The sequence below is a fragment of the Sus scrofa genome, chromosome 9 (genome assembly GCF_054392235.1).
Source record: "Sus scrofa isolate SSC_HxYL_T2T_F1_AM1 chromosome 9, Sscrofa_HxYL_maternal_Yorkshire_Landrace_v2.0, whole genome shotgun sequence".
NCBI classification, from domain to species: Eukaryota; Metazoa; Chordata; class Mammalia; order Artiodactyla; family Suidae; genus Sus; species Sus scrofa.
In genome coordinates this window covers 56,034,337-56,049,706 of record NC_139391.1, presented here as the reverse complement: position 1 = coordinate 56,049,706, position 15,370 = coordinate 56,034,337, and positions in this window count along the sequence as shown.

Below are 15,370 nucleotides of genomic sequence, written 5' to 3'. Positions count from 1 at the left end.
GGGGTCCTGGTGGGAGCTTATTTGCCTGGACTAGCAGCTCTTCAAGGATCAAACCTTCCTGGAATTTTGGCTGGTGAGAAAGTCAGGACAAGTGTCCTCAAGAGAAACATCCGCACTCTGGTACCTGGCCTGGGGTCTCTGTAGGCAGAGGGGGTTTCATTCCCAGAGCTTCTGGGTCATCTTTCATTTTAGTATTATTTTTTCTAATGGCCGTACCTGCAGCATACGGAAGTTCCCCGGGCCAGAGATTGAATCCGAGCCACAGCTGCAACCTATGCCACAGCTGCAGCAATGTCAGATCCTTTAAACACTGAGCTGGGCCAGGGATCTAACCTGTACCTCCACAGTGACCTGAGCCACTGCAGTCTGATTCTTAACCCACTGTGCCACAGCAGGAATACCTGGGTCATCGACTTTTGATGAGGGTCCAGGAACCCCTTGGGGGATGGAGGTCATGAAACCCACCATTATATGCAAATTTTGTGAGCAGATATTAAAATTGAGTTAAATGAATTACATAAACAAGATGCTACAATTGAAGCATGCAGAGAGTAGGGGAAGGCTTCTTGGAATAGGGGGCCGCCCACCTGGGCTCATTGGGTGGGTAAGAATGAAAATAGGGAAAGAATGGGGTAGAGAGTTGGGCACCAGGTAGGCACACGTCTCAGACAAACAGAACAAGATGTGCATCTTCAAGGGCTCCTGGGAGGTAATGCACTGTTTCCATGGCCACAGCATCCTCTTGGGAGGGAAGCATCACTCTGTGGTCAGAGGAGCTGGAGGCTTGGTGCTGACCCAAGTTTGCATCCTGGCTGTCAGTCAACCCCTGGAGTCCTTGAAGGGGCAACCACATGATAAAATGAGTGTTTTAGGAGTCCATCTCTGGTGTTGGTTGCTCAGGATGGGTGGAGAAGAAATTAGAGGCGGAAACTAGCTTTTGGGAGGTGGGAAGGAGAGTGGTAGCTTTCCCATTTTCCAGGAAGGGAACCGTGTTTAGAGATCACATGACTTGCCCAGGTCACTAGCTACACAGCAGGGTGGAGGGCCCTGGCCTTCTGCTTTATAGTCAGTTCAGGGCTCTTCCCTGGGGCTACCCCCAAACCTCAGGCCTGGGCATTACCCTTCCTGAAGGAAAACTCACCAGGAAGGTAGCAGGCACGTTTAGGGGACTGCATCCCAGGATGAGCATCCCAGGATGGGAGAGAGAGAGAGAGAGAGAGAGAGAGAGAGAGAGAGTCTGGGGATCGGAGAAACCCATCTCTGAACGGGTTCCTTGGGGACACAGAGGACAGCCAAGGGGCCTGGAGAGAAGGGAGAGGCTGGTCCACATTACAGAGGTGACTTCCTCTGGCCTGATGATGTGCAAAGCCAGCAATTCACTGATGAGTGTGCTGTTTGGACCACCCACACAGGTGGCTTTAGCTGCTCTCAATGTGGCCATGAGCGACCACAGATATCCTGACGGCTCTCTCACTTCCCCACATGGCGGGTGGTGGCCGCACAACCTGAGCCTGGGACCGCCTGCCCCTGAAGGCTACGCCCTGCTGACAGCATGAAAGGCAAGATGGAAGTGAGAAAGAGGAGCATTAAAGGTGAGATGTCCAGTGCAAAGTTCAGGGGCTTTGAAGACAGACACACTTCGTCAAACGCAGCTTTGCCCATTGGCTGTGCTGTCTAAAACTAGTTCTTAACCTCTCTGAACTACTTTTTTTTAAAAAAAAATCTGCTTAATGGAAAAAAATAAAAATCATCCAAAAAAAAAAAAAAAAGTTGTGACCTCTTATATTGCAGTGGGTTAAGAATCCAATTATAGCGGCTGGGATCACTGCGGAGGTTTGGGTTTGATCCCTGACCCAGTGCAGTAGATTAAGGATCCAGTGTTGCAGCTGCTATGGTGTAGATCACAACTGTGGCTTGGATTGGGTCCCTGGCCCTGGAACTTCCATATGCCATGGGTGCAGCCACAAAAAAAAAAAAAAAAAAAAAAAAAAAAAAAAAAAAAAGTTGTAAATACCAATAGTACCTGTCTTCAAGGGTCACTGCAAGGACAACAGTATGAAATAATATGCAATAAAATCGTATTTAAGCACCCAGCACAGGGCCTGATATAGGTTCACAGTAGGTGGTAGTTTGAATGATGCTGAAGCTGAGGTGCTGATTCTCACCTGGCCATGTCCTTGGTCTAGCACTGTGCCATAGTCCCCCGGTCTGAGCCTCACCATTTCCCCTGGCTTTCTGTTCCCAGCCTTGAACCTAACCTGAGACAAAATAGCTCACCTTCCTCCTATCACTGCTTCTGCTTCCACTGCAGATGTACCGCATCCTAGATGCTTAATGATAAAAAGAGTCCTATGAGAACCCTGACCTGACCCTGTCATCCTATAAGTGGAGAGACCAAGGGCTCCAGAAAGAGAAGGCTTGTCCAGAGTGCCTTAATGGACCTCAGAAAGCATTGGTGGCTGACCCAGCCCGTACTTCAGACACTCCACCAGGTGACCAGGGGAGCAGGGACAGGTGGTATTACTGACCTACCTGGAGAGAGCCTACCTACACAAGCAGTGGAACCGGCAGGTTCTGCTAGTTCATCTGGCCAGCAGGTGGCGCCATCCACTTCCAGATCACAAAAGTGAAAGTGACCTGATTGAAAAGGCAGCCTCCAACAGTTCAGGAGTGGAGAGAGGGCTTGGGCAGAGCCGGAAAGCTCTTTAATAGCCATTATGTTGTTTAAAATATTTAATAGAGAGACATAAAACATCTGGGTCATCTAATAATTTCTGGGCTGATAAAACAACGATGAAAGACTTTGGAAAAAGAAATGATATACAAATATAGAGGTTTACAGCTCTAGCTAGAGAGGTTGTCATGGCAGAAGAGAAACTTGTCACCATGTATCAAGAGTCTCCTAGAATCCAGGAGCTTTCCATTTTCTCTATAATAAAGTGAAAATAATATTATTATCCCCATCTTATAAATAAGAAGGCTGCAACTCAGAGAGTTTAGGATACTGGACCAGGGAATTCCTGTTGTGGCTCAGGGGTAATGACCCTGACTAGCATCTGTGAGGATGTGGGTTCAATCCCTTGCCTTGCTCAGTGGGTTAAAGGATCTGGTGTTGCCGTGAGCTGTGGTATAGTTTGCAGATGAGGCTCGGATCCCACACTGCTATGGCTGTGGCGTAGGCCAAAAGCTGCAGTTCCAATAATAGACTCCTAGCCTGGGAACTTCCAAATGCAGCAAAAAGCAAGGAAAAAATAAAGAAAAAGGCAAAAAGCAAGAAAAAAAAGAAATACTCTGTCCAGGTGCATAGGCTGCTACTGAGAGCAGAGCTGGTTATATAGCTAAATATTATACATTTTTTAATTTTTATTTTTATCTTTTTAGGGCTGTACCTATAACATTTGGAGCCACAGCAACACCAGATCTGAGCCACGTCTGCGACTTACACCACAACTCACGGCAACTCCAGATCCTTAACCCACTGATCAAGGCCAGGGATTGAAATTGCGTCTTCATGGACGCTAGTCAGCTTCATTTCCACTGAGCCATGATGGGATCTCCAAACCTAATGATTTTAGACAATGTTCTCAAAAATGTCCAATGAAAGAAGTGTGAACCAAAACATACACAATTAAATTTTATAAAAATTAACCAAATTTAAGACATTTAAATTTGAAATATTTTAAAAACATACAATTGTGTGGATTTGTAGATGTATACACATATGTGTATAAACACACGAAAAGAGTCTCAGAAGTATCCACAAGAGTTCCCATCATAGTGCAGTGGAAACGAAGCCAGCTGAGAACCATGAAGTGGGTTGGATCGCTGGCCTTGCTCAGTGGGTTAAGGATCTGGTGTTGCCGTGAGCTGTGGTGTAGGTCATAGATGTGGTTCAGATCTGGCATTGCTGTGGCTCTGGTGTAGGCTGGCAGCTATAGCTCCGTCTTGACCCCTAGCCTGGGAACCTCCACATGCTGTTGGTGCGACCCTAAAAAGACAAAAGGCAAAAAAAAAAAAAAAAAAAAAAAAAGAAGCAACCACAAATCCATTCATATTAATTAATTACTTCATTCAATCATTCATTCATTCATCAAGTGTGTTTTGAGGGCTTGCAGTTCTGAGACTGCTAAGGGCAGTGTGCAAAGTCAAGTCCCTCATTTTTAGGGACTTACTTTCTAAAAAAGGAGATGGAAAAATTAACAATACCTGTAAGCCTTAAAGAAAATTTTGCAAAATGATACAGGCCACTTAAAGGACATTGAAAAGAGTCAGGATAGAGAATGACAGGGTGTGAGGGAACTGCTTTAGGCAGAGTAGGAACAGAAGGGCTCTCCCAGCGGCCAACGTTGAGAAAGGACCAGTGGGAAGGAGCCAGCTCCGCAAAGATATGAGAGGAGAATGTGCTAAGCCAGTGGCCATCCATCTATGGCACACACTGACCTCATACAGGGAGCTTCAAAAGATACTGATGTTTGCTGCCCCCAAACCCCAGATTCTGGTTTAATCCCTAAGGGGACAGCCTGGGCATTAGGATTTTTCAATCTTTCACGGGAATTTTTACAAGCATTTGAGGTGACTCTAGCAGACAGTGAGGCCAAGAACCACTAGTCTAGGTGGAAACAAGTATAAGGGACACAAGGCGATTGTCTGCTCATCTCTGGTGGTGGCATAAAGGTCATTGCTTTTTTTTTTTTTTGGCCGCACCCACAGCATGTGGAAGTTCCTAGGCTAGGGATCAAACGCAAGCCATAGCAGCAACAATACTGGATCCTTAGCCACTAGGCCACCAGGGAACTCCCACAAGTCATTTTTATTGCTGCTGCTTCTTCTTCTTTTTTTTTTTTTGCTCTTTAGGGCCAACCTGCAGCATATGGAGGTTCCCAGGCTAGAGGGTGAATTGGAGCTACAGCTGCCAGCTGGCACCACAGCCATATCAATGGGGGATCCTAGCCGCATCTGTGACCTATACCAGAGCTCACGGCAACGCAGGATCCCCAGCCCACTGGGTGATGTCAAGGATCGAACCTGCATCCTCATGGATCCTAGTCGGACTCGTTAACAGCTGATCCATGAAGGGAACTCCCTTTTGCCATTTTTAGTACTCTGTGTTCTGCAGATTTTCTAGTATAGCCTTGTGTTTCTTTCACAATTTTATTTTATTTTTTAATTTTTTAATTTTTTTTCTTGTCTTTTTAGGGCTGCACTTGTGGCATATGGAGGTTCCCAGGCTAGGGGCTGAATCAGAGCTGTAGCTGCCAGCCTATGCCACAGACACAGCAGTGTGGGATCCGATCCGAATCTGCGACCTACACCACAGCTCACGGCAACACTGGATCCTTAACCCACTGAGTGAGGCCAGGGATTGAACCCTCCTCCTCATGGATACTAGTCAGATTCCTTAACCACTGAGCCACGACAGGAACTCCTCTTTCATAATTTTAAACAAAAGATAACTTAACAACAAACTGGGGAATATAACAAAAGCAGCAACAGATGCACAGATTAGAGAACAAACTAGTGGTTACCAGCCGAGAGAGGGCAGAGGGGAGGGCAGTCGAGGGATTGAGACATAGCAGCTATTATGGATGAAATAAACTACAGAGATGTAATATGCAGCATGGGGTATGGAGCCAATACTTTATAATAACTATAAATGGAGTGTAACTTTTAAAAACGGTGAATCACTATATTGTACACTTGTAACTTACACAGTATTGTGCATCAAGTCTACTTCAATTTTTTGAAAAGATAACTTAGAGCTGATACATTGCAGCATTTAGGGATCCAGAAAAAGATCTAGGCCTGGACTAGATGTAGGACATTTGAATTCTACCTGCTGCTGAACTAATACAGAGCAGTGCCATCTTGGACATATTCTGTTTTTCCCATCTCTAGAAGAAACTCCCTAATTCCAAGATGCTATGTATAAGAGCTTGGAATGAGGAAGAACTAGCAGACGCCTCAACAACTGGAAACCCGATTTCATGCAAGGGGATGTCTCAAGCAACAGCCATCTCTAAACTTCCAGAGGTTTGGAGAATCTTCTTAGATGCTTCTTTTGCTGTTTTCATGAGAACTTCATTTCTGTTTTTTGTTTTTTTTTTATTTTTTTATTTTCCCACTGTACAGCAAGGGGGTCAGGTTATCCTTACATGTATACATTACAATTACAGTTTTTCCCCCACCCTTTCTTCTGTTGCAACATGAGTATCTAGACATACTTCTCAATGCTATTCAGCAGGATCTCCTTGTAAATCTATTCTAAGTTGTGTCTGATAAGCCCATGTTTTGTTTCGTTTTTTGCTTTTTAGGGCCGCACTCACAGCATATGGAGCTTCCTAGGCTAGGGGTCTCATGGGAGCTACAGCTGCTGGCCTACGCCACAGCCACAGCAATGCCAGATCTGAGCTGTGTCTGCGACCTAAGCCACAGCTCACGGCAACGCCAGATCCTTAACCCACTGAACAAGGCCAGAGATCGAACCCGCAAACCCAATGGTTCCTAGTTGGATTTGTTTCTGCTGCACCACAATGGGAACTCCTCATTTCTGTTATTTTCTTATGTGGATGAACCATGCCCTTCTCTTGGTCCTGTTTCTCCCAGGACGACCTCACTCTGCTACCCACTGCGTCAGCACACAGCCCCAAGTGTCTTTGATGCCATTGGCAATGTGCCTTCTGTTCGGCCTCCCATCTTTAGCAAGATTCTACCCACATTTCTCAGAATTTTTCTCTGGCCTCTTTCACTTTCCCCCCAGAGTACCCTGAAGTTGGGTACTCAGCCACCCACATTCTTAAGAACACCAATATCACAGGGTGAAGAGGAAGGGAAGGCAGGCAATAGTGTTTGTTTCTTGTTCTGCTTCCTGGTTTTGCTCTGGCTGTGGTCAAAGGCGCCAGGGTGTGGGGCTTACCCTGGGGCTGTATGGGTGTGATCTCTGCCAGCTGAGAGGGCAGCCTGGCTCCACCATGGGCAGAGCCCTGAATCCATGTTCCTTCCCTGGCTCTGTCCCCAAGGAGCTGTCGCTTCATCGCTGTGGGTCTCCAGGGGCTCCTAGTGACAAGAGCTGAGGGGGTGCTTCTTCTCCAGGCTCTGAATCCACACTCTTCACATTGGTAGCCAAAATAGGCGACAGGGAAGTCTTTATGTGCTGGAAACTAGCAAACACTACAAATCAGGCCCCCTACTGCCACTCCATCTCAAGAACCAGTTTTTTTGTTTGTTTGTTTGTTTTTGTTTGTTTGTTTGTTTTTTAGGGCCACTATCGCGGCATGTGGAGGTTCCCAGGCTAGGGATCTAATCGGAGCTACAGCTGCCAGCCCATGCCACAGCCACAGCCATATCCGAGCCACGTCTGCAACCTACACTACAGCTCTCGGCGATGCCGGATCCTTAACCCACTGAGCGAGACCAGGGACCGAACCCACAACCTCACGGTCCCTAGTTGGATTCATTTCCGTTGCACCACAACGGGAACTCTCCTCACGAGCCAATTGTTAAAAGTTTACCAGCACACCACTGAGGGTGCCTACCAGGCTGGGCTGTGTCCATATATACCTTTAAGTATTTGTTAAAAGGTCAGAATCCCTGGACCCCACCGCACATCTCTGAATCAGGACCTTTTGGTGTCTTAGGTGACTCCAAAGACCAGGACACTGGTTTTCTAACGAGTTGTAGAATCAACAAATTACATGCCCTTAAGCATGATTTTATCTCTAAAAACAACAACAACAACAACAAAACCAAAAACCAGCTCTGGTTAATGACCATGGCAATCATACACTACTAAGCCATCATGTATTACTAAGAGCTTCATATATTACTAAGGGCATGTACTACTGAGAGCATCAGGTACTACCAAGCCATCCTTTTCTTGCAATTCTGGAGCCTGCTTTACTCGTGGCTGAGCCTGCGGGCATTTTCACTTTGCCGAGATAATTCTCACTCCTCGGTCTCAGGTCAGCCTGATCCTGGGATGGGAGGTCTCCTAACTAGTAGTCCTAGTGATGCTAGGGCTTGGAGGGACCACAGGAGACGCCAACAAGATGTGTACCAGTCTCCAGTCTCCCTGCCCTGCCCTCCTGTGATCTGACCTGGACAGTAAAGGTTACTGCATCTTCTTTCTATGTCCTCAGGTTATTCCCTTGTTTCTCTTCTCCTCCTCCCCCCCCCCCCAGCTCTTCTATCTGCCTTCTGTAATGCTTGGAGTTTGGCCTTTCCTGCTTCCTACCACCCATACCTTTTTCAGACTCCAGCCCTCCCTGAGCTTTGAACAACCCCCTCTGGCTGGCAGGGCAGCCTTCCCCAAACCTCTTCAAGATATTGGCCATGGCCCCAGGCTCCAGCCTCCTTACACTGACGGAGAAGGAGGGACCCCCCCCCCCCCCCCCCGCTCCCAGGGACTCCCCCCCCCCCCCATTTGTCTCCATAGTTCCCTCTCACCCACCCAGCCACCGCTGGACTGAAAGGCAGTCGAGGTTTGGGATCCGGAGATGCAAGCAAAGACCTCTCTCCGCCAGGCCTGGAGGAGGTGGTGGGAACTCTCTGGGAACACCCAGGAGCCCGCGAAGGCTTGTCTGTGCTGACCCTGGGCGGAAGGCAGGGACAGAGTTTGCGCATAGAAAGGGCAAGAAGGGATGCAGGAAGGGTCAGGTGAGGTTTCAGCTTCCTTCTGATTTGCCCCCCAGACTTTAGCCCGAGCCATTCTCATCTTTCCAAGAAAGTCACTGTATCAGGCCAGGTCACGTGAGACTGGCCCCGGGAGGGGCTTCAGCGGAGGAGCCGGATCCCCGCTGCATAGCCAGGCAGGGGCGCAGCCTGGTACCCGCGCCGCCTCTGCGCCCTTGGCCGCGCCTCCCCAGCGGCTCCAAGGCAGCGGGGAGGATGGACGACCTCCAGCCCTCCGGCAACTTGAAAATACAAATAAAACCGAGGGAAAAGAAATAAATAATAAGGAGCGCACCAGAAAGCCAAAGCAAATACAATTCCCAGGCTCGGGAGGGCTTCGGGCCTGCAGCCGGGCCTGGGCGGCCAGCCCTTGGCACGGGGACCAGAGGCCTTTGTGCTCCCCTCGGCCACCCCCTGCGCAGCACGTCCTAATTGAAGAAACACAATCCGGGTTTGCTCCCGACGAGCCCGCGGCCGCGTGGGCCGGAGGGGCCGGAGCGCGCCCCGCCCGCAACAGGGCCCGGCTTGTTCTTTGTGCGGCAAATATTTATTTTGGTTCAAGTGGCCCCCTTTCCACAAAGACCACCTGGTTGTAATCAATAACACCTATTTTCAGATAATCTGCCGCTCTCTAGGCAGAGCCCACGGAACGCAACCCAAACAGAGACCTTTTTCAAAGGGAATTTTAAATGGGCTGGATTCACAGCGGGCTGGAGGGGGACCCCGGTGGGGGCAGAGGGGAGGGAGGGGGGGTGCCCGCGGATCTGGGTGGTCAGGCCAGAGCTGGGCGAGGCTGCCAGGTGGCCGACTGCGCTCAGACCTGGCTCTCTCCCCTGGGTGGGGGTGGGGCTGCCCGGTGGGGGCGGGGTGGGCTTCCTTTCTCAAAAGAAATCGCTAACCTTTCTTAGGTGACCGAGTCTTGCTGCAGAGGTAAACTAGAAACGCCCAGCGTGGCTTCCCCTTCCGCCCAGAGAGCATCTAACTCTCAGATTAGGATGAGGGGCGGGGGATGAGGCAGTATGGGGGTTCCCACGCCTCCTTCCTTGTTAAATGAGTATTAAATCCTGGGTCTGGAGAGAAATATTTTCGCAAGAATGCGTGCATGCTGAGGGCCTAGGGGTTCCAGACGCTGGGATGCAGCAGGGAAGGAAACACGGAGTCCTGCTCTCACGCAGCTGACGTTTCAGTGGGAAGACAAATCAATAGGGAAAAGGCGTAGGCAAAGGCATATAGGATAAAGGAAGCATGGGAAAGTGTTTTGAAAGCTGCAGAGTTCCCCTTGTGGCTCAACGGATTAAGAACCCCACTGGTATCCATGAGGATGCAGGTTCAATCCCTGGCCTCGCTAAACGGGATTCTTCCCCTGTTGCTGCAAATCGAGGTCTACTGGCAGATGCGACTTGGATCCCACACTGCTGTGACTGTGGTTTAGGCCAGCAGCTGCAGCCCCGATTTGACCCTCTAGCCTGGGAACTTCCATATGCCCCACCTGTGGCCCTTAAAAAAAAAAAGCTGTGAAGTGCTTGGTGTGTCAGCTCTGAGGTGGAAACCTCTCCCTCTCTGGGCCAGTTTGTCCCCTCTGGGGCAGGTGGCAGGAGATGAGTTCCCCCAGGTGGAAAACCCCAAGAAGACTCAGAAGGGGCTGAAAGCTCCAGACATCTCAGGTGGTGGACCCATCAGGCCGGGGTCCAAGTCCACCTACCAGTGAATTTTAGAGCCTTGGAATCCTCCAGAACGAATTAGGGTCAAGCCCACCTCACAGGTTGCCCTGAGGGTTAAACAGCAATTGAAAATACACTTCATGCAGTGTTAATGCCTTGCTGTCCCAAATGTCATGTTATATCTGGAGCCAGTAGAGAGCCAGTGTCTTTTGGGCATATGACAGTTTTAGTTTCCCTAACATAATTTACAATTGGGGGATGCAGATTGGAGACCAAATAACTCCTGGAAGCTGGGGCATCTGGTTCCTTCCACAGGAGATGCTGTGTGGGGTCCTGACTCTGGCAGTAGGAGGGACGGGCAGCCAGTCCAGGCGCCTGCTGTGCCCACAGCCCTGCTCAGGGAGAAGCCGGGCTGCTCTGGAACAGATTGCCCCCTCTCCCCCCAGGCCCTGAGCAGAGGACAGCCAATCCATAGGCTTCAAGTGACCCTGAAGGTGTCAGAGTGAGGTGACAGTAATTTGTTTAGTGAGGTATGGGCTGGGGAGAGCTTCCCTCGCAAACATTTTAACTGGGGGAAATAGCGAAGTGTTTGATTATCTGAGGACAAGTGGGAGGACGTGGGAACACAGAAGTGTGCTCCCTCACACCCTGGGACTCTGGTAGCTTTCTTCTTGGGGCTCCAGGAGGCTGTCTGTGCATTTTTATCGGGGGGTCCCCATGTCCCCCATCACCATGGGTATTTTACAATAAATTCCTAGTTTTCCAGGAAGCCTGTCCCCTAACAACCCACAGAGCCCACATTCTGTGAAGTGGGGTACCCTTCAGCCATGTGGCTGGGTTGGGGGAGGGGAAGGGCAGACCGAGGGGGTAAAACTTCAGCAGATAAAACCGTTTCAGGAGTTTTCCTTCTTTGTCAGTTACATAGGGCTTCCATGCTGCCAGAGGATCTGCTAATAAAATCCTGAAAAATAACTTCTCATAGTTTAACGCTGTTCCCGCCGTCCTCAGAGAGGGCTAGAAAGAGGGGACAGGACTGATTGACTTCGTCTTCGTGCTGGTGGGGCCAGGCTGGGCTGCATTTATGTCACTGCTCTTCAGCAAGAGTCTGGCCTCCTCGCTGTGATGAGATGTCCTCAGCGTTGACTGTGGGCTCTGAGCTCGCTGAGATTAAACTTGGACTCAGACAAGCCGGTGGGGGTGGATGGACCAGGAAGGATTACGATAAGAAAGGGGTGAGGGACAGGAAGAAGGGTGGTGTGTTGGAATTTGGGATAATTGAATTTGCTGTGCGGCCAGCAGTTGTGACCCGGGTCATCTGCTGAGTCTTTGGTTGTAAATCCACTAAGACCAGGAAATTCCATGATTAGGCCAATCTTCCCATTTTCTTCTCAAGAGACCAAGATCGCTGAAGATTTAACAAGTGATGATTTTCACCTTCTAAAGATACAGTGACTGACTGAGTAAGCTAATACGTTTGCATTAAGGTTGCTAAACTTGGAGTCCCCGTCGTGGCTCAGTGGAAATGAATCTGACTAGCATCCATGAGGATGCAGGTTCCATTCCTGGCCTCACTCAGTGGGTTAAGGATCCAGCATTGCCGTGAGCTGTGGTGTAGGTCAAAGACAAGGCTCGGATCTGGCATTGCTGTGGCTCTGGCATAGGCCAGTGGCTACAGCTCTGATTCAACCCCTAGCCTGGGAACCTCCACATGCCGCAGGTGCGGTGCTTAAAAGATGAAAGACCAAAAAAAAAGATTGTTAAACTTATGTCCTGGAAGCCTAACAACCCACAGGATCGGTCCTTCTGTCTTTTTGTCATAGTTTCTCCCAGGAAATCCAGCAGGCCCTCATAAATAAAGGACGTCCATCCATTTGCTCTGATTACCCAGAATACTGGAGGTGGAGCGGGCTCCCTCCAGGGACCTATTGCATGTGAATTATGAAGCCATAGTTTTTTAGGGCCACACCCACGTCATATGGAGGTTCACAGGCTAGGGGTCCAATCGGAGCTGTAGCTGCCTGCCAACACCAGAGCCACAGCAGCACAGGATCCGAGCCTCGTCTGCAATCTACACCACAGCTCACTGCAACACTGGATCCTTAACCCACTGAGCAAGGCCAGGGATCGAACCCACAACTTCATGGTTCCTAGTCGGATTCATTTCTGCTGTGCCACAACGGGAACTCCATGAGGCCGTAGTTTTGACTCCAGTTTCCCCTCCATTGCCTTGTGTATATTTGCTAATGCAAAGCTGTGGGGCCATTTGGAATTAACTCTCAACAAATTTCATAACTGATCTTCTGAAAACAAGTATTTCTTGCAAAGCAAGAGATAGCCTAAATTCACATTGAATGCAAATGTGATGTTTATGGCAACTCAGAGTTTTCTGGAAGCTCTACAGATACCCAGGGATGTAGCCAAATCCCCCAGAGGAGAGGAACTTGCATCTTTAGGGACACAATTTTCCAAGTATGCAGGGCATCTTAGGGCATGACTGTGTCTTTGACCATGAGGCTTATGGTGGGGATGGAAAGCCCCGCTCCCTCTTCACTCCCTTCTGCCCCAAAACTTTGAGGGCTGGCTTTGAGCCCAAGTGGCAACCCTCCACTTGGAAAATTGGATCCATTGGAGTTTGTGCCTTGGATTCTGATCAGGTAATCACTCAAGTTTGTAAAGATTCAAAATTAAAGAAAAAGACTGCCTCTTAAAGGCAGATTTAAGCTACAATCTGATTAACTTGGCTTTTAAAAAATCGGTGGCAAGTTTGTATTTCTTCCTGCTACAGTAAGTACCTGTGATAAAGAGTTTGAATTCTCCACCACTTAAAGTTCCCAGATGGAGGTCTGATGCAAATTGGTTTCCTAGTGGTCATATGTTCTAATATGATTTTTTTATACTTTTTTTCAGGGCCACACCCACATCATATGGAAGTTCCCAGGCTAGGGGTTGAATCAGAGCTACAGCTGCCAGCCTATACCACAGCCACCTCTGCGACCTACACCACAGCTCATGGCAACACAGGATCCCTAACCCACTGAGAGAGGCCAGAGATCAAACCCGTGTCCTCATGGATTCTAGTCTAGTTTCTTAACTGCTGAGCCATGAAGGGAACTCCTATGATTTTTTCTTAAGACAAAACCTTGACTTACTCATAAAAAATCCTATAAGTAAAAGGTCCTAAAAAAGACAGAGAAAGAGCCAAAGAAGGGGAGTTCTCAGGAAAAGCTGGAGTGTCTGGAAAGTATTCCTAGAATATATGTGATGGTTGATTAAACATTTCTGAATACTAGGGCCTCCGGACAACATACTAATCAATGGGGAAAGAAACACTGCATCTTCTGGGGAAACCAATTAGCACCAAACACAGATTCATAGAAAGTGCCAGCAAATTATAGCAGAGGTCTCATCTTACACTTTAACCCTGTCTTCTAGTTTTTCTGTTTTTTGGTCACACCCACTGCAGATAGAAGTTCCTGGGCTAGGGATCAGATCTGAGCTGTAGCTGCAACCTATGCCACGTCTGTGGCAAAGCTGGATTCTTAACCTGCTGCACCACAGCTGGAACTCCTCTTCCATGTTTATTTTCGCTCTGTGTTTCTGGAATTAACTGTGATGAAGCAGTGTCTCATCCTGCCTCAGAATTGCTGGGTGGCTGGGATTGGACAGTTTCTGTCCAGCAGGTGTAGTTTCACAAACAACAGACATATATTGGATCCTTCTAGAAAGCCAGGCCGTTGCTAGGTGCTAGGAACAGGAAGAAAAGAAATTAGACACCATTCCTGCCCTCCGTGTCCTTGTGGTCTAATGGAGGACACAGACTTTCAAACACAACTAGATTCTGGGGTCTCAAACTGCTTTGGCTCATCACTGCCCCCCAAACCAAAATTACTAAAATGTCATGCCACTTTTATGCCCCCAGTTTCTATCAGAAAACATTGATGGCATATCCCAGAGGATTGCTCTTCCATGCTCTCCAGCCATATCCTGTCCTTCCCGCTTCCAGTCTTCCCCACTGGACACCCAGCTCAAGATTTTCAAGGCCATTTCCGTCATCTGTTCCCCATCCCCAACCAGCTCCTAACTTGTAGGCTCTCTGGTTAATTCCCATCCCTTTCTCTCCTTTCTCTAACTCTTCTCCAGATTCTGCACCTTGAAAGATGCAAGTATGTGTGTGTGTGTGCGTGTGTGCACCCTTGTGTGCATGCATCACACATGTTTGCATGGGGGAGTGCACAGGTTGACAATAACCACAAATGGATGAATCTTAAGGTCCCTTGTCTCCACTCACAGCCAACACATATACACATCAATGTGGTATGTGGTCTTCAATGTATGTTCAAGGATCGTCCCTTTTTCCACTTTCCTTCCTTTCCCTCTTTTCTTTTCCTTTCTTTCCTGTTTCTTTCCATCCTGAAGTATTTATTCCTGGGGCCATAGTGGAGCAGAGCAAGGTAAGTGTCAGCATGCAAGAGACTCGGGGCTTGAACAGGGCACCACAAGGAGTATCCTGGAGTGTGGTATTAGTGATAGAGATTAGATAGATAGAAGAAAGATAGATAAATGATAGATGGCTTGATAAACATTAGATAGAGAGATGAGATAGATAGATACATGAAAGATACAGATTAGATAGATAAATGAAAGATAGATGGATTGATAGATATTAGATAGATTGATTAACAGAAATTAGATAGATGTAAGATAGATAAATGATAGATGGATTGATAGATTAACAGAGATTAGATAGATAGATGAAAGATACAGATTAGATAGATGAAAGATAGATGGATTGATAGATATTAGATTGATTAACAGAGATTAGATAGATGAAAGATAGATAAATGATAGTTGGATAGATATATAGATAGATGAAAGATACAAATTAGAGAGATAGATAGACAGATATAAGAAGGCATTTATGATAGGACTTGGCTCACAGTTTTGGAGGTCAAGAATTCCCACAGCTTGCTGTCTGTAAACTGAAGAACCAGGAAAGCCCATAGTGTAATTCAGTCTCAATGAGTCCAAAGGCTTGAGCAGAT